Source organism: Cyprinus carpio, chromosome A15 (assembly GCF_018340385.1).
Source record: "Cyprinus carpio isolate SPL01 chromosome A15, ASM1834038v1, whole genome shotgun sequence".
NCBI classification, from domain to species: domain Eukaryota; kingdom Metazoa; phylum Chordata; class Actinopteri; order Cypriniformes; family Cyprinidae; genus Cyprinus; species Cyprinus carpio.
Window position 1 is genome coordinate 4614290 of NC_056586.1, and position 6515 is coordinate 4620804.

General features: G+C 38.9%; 1 pseudogene; it reads right to left on the reverse strand.

Annotated features, from left to right (window-relative positions):
- Positions 1-3665, reverse strand: LOC122147630 (annotated as a pseudogene).
- Positions 3666-6515: the final 2850 nt, after the last annotated feature.

A 6515-nucleotide genomic window follows, 5' to 3' on the forward strand; every position in this document is an offset into this window, starting at 1 on the left:
CTAAAAAATCTTCATCATCACCTCCATAAATTCTTTCATCACTACGTGCCCCTGGCCTACAAAACTCCTCCAGTGACAGCTCCCCTGTTGGGAATGGAGCAGAACAGTCAGCCGCATTATTAGACGGGGCAAATCATTATCATACTTCTTTTAAATACTGAATATGGTTCTTAAGATTAGAATCTTATTCCAATTCCAATGGTATTCCACTCTCCATTTCAATGAGTCGATCCTATCAAAACACTCGGTTTGTGAACTCCTCAAGCACTCGACATTCCCCTGCGACTCAGTCTCCCATTGATGGCACGGATGGCCTGATGTAAAAGAAACCATTTTTATTATGCAATTTACATTTTCTTTCATACCATCTAAGTGCAGTTGGTATCACTAGCTGTTATTCTTTTCCTACCTTTATGATATTGAGGGAGCTCGTGGTCTGTCTATGCAGCCGTTGCCATCAACATCATAAAGTCTTGAAATACCCACAGCGCAGTTTGTGGCTCCATCTTGCCTCTCATTACAAGACTGAGAGCGGCCACATACTCCATGAAGTCTATGTACACCGTCCCTGCGAAAATAGACAAACGTATTCACAGAAACAATTATTTAAACACTTGAGGGGACATTGTGATTGATGTAGTACAATTTTATATGTACAGTTTTATATTGAATACTGATCTGCACGGGCTTGCTTCAGATCTTTTGGGTTAGCAACTTTTATTTAAAGATTATTATGCGATGAGGGAATTATTCAAATACATCTGGAACCAAGGTTTGATGAAAGAGAAGTGCCCTTTGAGATCTGTCTAAGCAATCAGCATCCACATCTGGAACTCATCTTGTTTCGATAGTCTCAGTAAGTTCCAAAATGTTTTATATTAGGTATGTGTTCCCACATTAGTCTGTAATGAATCCTAATGGGGAGCTTGAGATGTCATTGTTCTCTTTATTTAGGCAGGATGGAGGTAGTAGGAGGTGTTGAGGATCATGATCGGGATGGACGTTGAGGGTGCCCCCTCTGGAGGATTACTGCCAATTCCAAGGTCTGCGTCTGGAGACACAGACACCAGCCGCGTTGTCGCAGACATAATCCCTCTGGTCAACAAATGTCACCTCTCTTTTGAGACACTGGATTCCAGCTGTCTAGGGCAGTGTCCACGTGAGGGAAGGTCATGGGCAATGCTGCTGAGTGTGTTAATGTAGAGATATATGGACTATTCTATATTGCATAGGCTGCCCTTGATGAGCAATTGGATCTCCAAACATGCTTTTTACTGGTATATAAGTAGTGGGTGCAAAAGTCTGGAAAGCTTAACATTAGTAAAAGAATAATCTTATTTCCAACCGCTCCCAAAAAATCAAAAAAAAAAAAACCCACTTTGATATTTGTATAATATGGGGGCCACCTTTGTGTCACTTCCTAAATTATTAAAATGTGTAATCATGGGGGGGGACAAAAATTCAAAATGTATCCACACCTCACTCGAAGCCCGTCTTACCCTGATCTATTATGCCAAGGCTTACACTTTCCACCCAGCCCACCGCCATTCGCGATCCACAGCAGATAAGGCCTGTCAGGGTGTCCAGCGGTGTAACAACACCACCCAGTCTGTTATGACACCATTAGCTGATCACAACAGACCTCTAAAGTACATATATAAAAGGCATCTGTGAAAACTGACATCCAAAAATAGTAATAGTAGTAAACTTTATTCCCAATCGCTTTCTGCCAGCTTACAGTAACCCGTCCCGCAGCGCACATTGATGTCAGAACCGCCTTACTACCATCTCCGCTCATTTATATGTCCGATCTGTAGCATCTCATGTGTGACTATAATCATATATATATAGATACACTATTCTCTCTGATCGATCTACACCGCCCCCACTACGGGTATAAAAAACCACAACCCAAACCAGCAGAAAAAGGCCACCATAAACCAAACGCTTATTTTTTAATACCATTTGGTTAGCACTTAATTGGGTTCACAATTTCCTGTTTAATTTTTCTTTCTTATTTATTTTTTACGTTTCCTTATTATTGATTTCCCCCTGAAAAGTGAAGAGCAGATTTATCTTGATGAAGCGTAAACGCTGTGACTTTAACACAGAGGTAATGACTACGAGTAATTACGGATAGATTAGAACGCCAGGATCGGCATCTGAAAATACATGCTGGGGAATCTTGTAGTCAAGATAAAGAGTAATGCTTTTTTTTTGTGGCTTCGAAAATCCCACTGGGACTGCATTTTAAGAGAAACCAATGTTTTGGTGTTTGGGAGAAATAAAACAGTTGTTATGCACTGTGGAATGGAGATTGGTTCTTAACGTGACAATCTCAAAACTGGTCAAACAATCATGTAATCTTAATCTCAGAGCTAAACTCATATTATTGTTTAACACAAGTCGACTGTAAATAAAAGATGACATGAGTGCCCAACTATAGCGCTATAATAATATAGAGCCTGGACAAACGGTACGTATGATCTGGCTTTGCTGCACTATTCCAAAAGTTTGGGGTCTGTACAATTTTTTTAACGTATCTTAATATTCACCAAGTTGCATTTATTTGATTAAGATATAATAATCAGTAATCATTATGAATACAACGTAAATAATGTGAATTACAATTTTAATTGTTTTCTCTATATTTAGTATATTGTACGAGTTGTTACCAAAATGGTCGATTATTTTTTCAATATTTTTGATGAATAGAAACGTTTATTGAAAAGAATCTTTGTAAACTGTGAAAATCTGCCGTCTTTTTTGATCAGTTAATGCATCTTTTTGATGGCAAAAAGTATTAATTCTCTTTAAAAAAAAAAAAAAAAAATCATACCGACCCCCAAATTTAGCTTATCAAAACAAAGGCTGATAAGCTCACAATGGTCACATATTGGTTAAATTGTTTGACCAATATATTGGTGTATGACTGCTGTTGGAAAGAAATTTTGAATAATTTCTTATAAATAATATAAAAAAAGAGATTCTGGGTATAAATCAGTCCGGACATTAAATTAGCAGACACTAGTTTCAAGGTCTGATGTAAATAGAATGCAATGAGTCTGCATATTATAACCAGTGTTTCTTAATAAAACCTGAAACTTCAGATACTGGAAACTTTTAGAGCCATCCTTAGCCACTGTTATTATCTACTCAGAATGAACTTGTCTTCACTCACCTTGTTCATGCAAAAGTGCGGAACATCTGCTCGATGTAGGCATTGGCCTTCTGGATCCAGACCTCTGGAGCCCGAAGAACTGCGTTTCAGAACTAATGCACGCGTGAGCTGACCAGGATGGACACTCAGTCATGAACTTCTTATACCACAGATGCATTTCAAACCAGCCTGCAGTCGTCCACGGTGCAGCCCGATGGAATTCCCCATCGCTGAACTGAGAACTGATTTGAATTCCCCATCGAGATCGGGAGCTAGTCTGTACAGGAAAGCCCAACTGGTCTGGCTGTGCAGGCGAAGCGTTTCGTTTCTCATAGACACAAGACTCTGGGACCTAAGAGAGAGGTGGGCACCCTCGGGAGGCTTTTGTACTGGCCTGGGATCAGACAGCCTCACCCAACTTTATCTTATTGATATTAACTCCCGACTAATCCAGCTCACTGTGTATGTGAGGCTTAAGGATGACCATCACGGCTGGGATGGCCATTGCTAATCTGTATGTGAGTGGGACGTCGTGACCAAAGCGTTCCCCATGTTGACGGCCTTGGCATAAACAGATGCGGCTGCATCAGCATTTCTCATATGCAAGTTGTTTCTAAATTTATTTTCAAACAGTTAGCTGATAAATATTCATATGAAAACATGTTAATAGCCATTTGACAATTTTGAGTCATCTAATGCCAAGGTAACAAGCTTCAGCAGATTTTTTTTTAATTCATAGTATGTGCCTTTACAATAATTACGTATTGATATTCTACAATCTTGTTGATTCCAAATAGTGCAGTTAAGAACACAAACATTCTTCACATGAAAAAAAAAAAATTCAGTTTGTTACCATTTGATTGTTAATCAAATTACACACATCCAAAAAAACCAAATTTCCCATTTTTTAATTTTTAAGATTATGATAAGATAATATTAGGTTGATACCATTTAAAATCAAACATCACAGTCAGTATAACATGAATGAAATGCATCCTTTGAGAGGATACAAGTTTTAGAGTTCTCAACGAAATTAAGCTTATCAAAACATTCAGAGATCCAAAATGCTGTCTATTTCTCTCTTTCTCATAGGCCTCAAACTAAGTAAATCTTGCTAAGATCTGTTCCATCTTCTCTGGAACGTTTCTAAAAATGCGTTTGTTGATCATGACCAGTACTTTGTTCTCAGAACACAGGTTTTTAGATACAGATTAGTAGAGGTATTAAGATGTATTGATATCAAACGTAAACAAAGTATTGTGCATGAAGCGCGGACATTACAGAGACATTTCCACACTTAACAGTAACTATGATGTTTTGGATATAGTACATCACCATAGAAAATATTACAACGCTGCTTCAGACTATGGTGGTACTGGACCCAGCACAAGTGCTCATAGGAAATCTCAGTGGACCCTTGCACAGTCTGTGATGATGTGTTGTCATTAGTTACTTACCACTGTAATCCAGCAATGTATATAAATAAAAATAGCTGTGAGAGTGTTGTTAATAAAAAAAAAAAAAAAAAGTTTTTGTGAATTTTCTTTTGGCTTACTGGAGAATATGCGGATGCAAGAAATCATATTTGCTGTAGTCTCTCATTCACCACCTATAGAAGTTTACTAACCGAGTTATTATCATTAGCATATTAACTATCATACCACACATATATACAAAACATGATCATTATTTGAAATGATAAAAGCTAAATTAAAACAAAAAATATAAAACTATTGGTTTTTATCAGCGATACTAAAGTAGAAAGAGCTCACTTTCTAAGAAAACCCAGAAATGTGAAGAGAGTCCAGTAGATCATATGTTGGAAGTAGGAGTTAGTTCACTTTACCACACACAAATTATGGCGATTAGTATTTCCCCTGGCAAACTAATGATACAAATTCCCATCTCGTTTTCAGGCAGAGCATTTTTCGTTGCCCTATACATAGGCAATCGATGCGCCCCTCCTGAAAATATATCCAAGTAAAATAAAATATATTCCAGACTTTTTCAAGGGCCCTCTCTTCCTTTGGGGCCCTGGTAATCAGTACTGGTTTTACCCCCAGATCCGGCACCCCTGGTTTCAGGATTTCTTTTACCCAGCATACGTACATTTGCTCCAACCACATACATTAAATAAAATAAATCAGCACAACAAATATGTGCTAATGGTAGTGATTTTGGTCTTCTCCTTGAGGCTAAACTACATTTCAGTGGATATGGAATGATTTAAAAAAAAAATGCTAGGGTAAAAACAACACTATTTAGGATTAACTGCACGGCAAAACCCAGCTGACTCGGAACTTAACCAACTTAACTTAATTGTTCCTTCCGTTAAAATACTGGTCAGAGACATGAAAAACAGGTGTTGTGTTCAAGTCTTCAGTCTCTCAGGTGTGGTTATGACAGTGGTGGACTCTTCCTCAACCTCCTAGAGTGCTTTCAAGAGACCTTTGAAATGAACCAAAAACTCAAGACGACAACATACAACTCGTTAGTACAGAAACCACTACAAAAATCAGTAGAGGAATCAGTCTGACTCGGTTCGCTGCTGGAGAGCGTCTCTATGAATTCACGCTGCGTTTCGGGCCACCATGTCATGGCTCCTATGGACCCGAATCAAATGCCCGCTACCGTGTTATCTGGCAAACATTTGATGTCCACTTGATCAATTCGGCCAAACAGTTCACGAGCGAGATACAAAGCTCACAAACACTGTGATGTAGTGTGCCAGGAAAAAGAACAAGAATGCGCCCTAACTGTTTTTCCATAATTAATAATCATCATTAAGCTTTAAAATCATGTCCGTCCCATTCTGTTTTGAACCATGATGTTAAACCAAACCTAACTGGGTATTATTATCTCTCTTGCAAACGAGAGCATGCCTACTTTTTTTTGCGTCTACGTTTTTATTTTTGTGGACGGTCCCTTGGCGTGCAGTCGCGCGGCTTCACGGCGTCTCTAGTAGTTTTCACACGCTCGTGCGGCCCCCGGTCAATACACAGCGCTGCGTTTCTGTTTCGGGATGTTTGCAGTGATGTGGGCTGTAAATCATGGAGCGAATGATCAAATAAAACCACGCAGCTCTTCCTGCGTCGATCACTCAGGTCAGTTCTGCTTTAATAACACTAACACGGACGGCCTCTCAGTGTATCAGCCGCTGGACTTGCACAAACACAAGTACATTTATAAATATCGACAGAGTTGTTACGAGTCATCAGCACGCGCCCGTCTCAGCTTGTGCTCATTAACTGCCAGTCAAGGGCTTTAATAATGCCAGTGTATAACAAAAATAACAAAAATAAAAAAAATCATACCGTTATGTGTCTCGTACCATTTGTTCTCATACCAATCGACT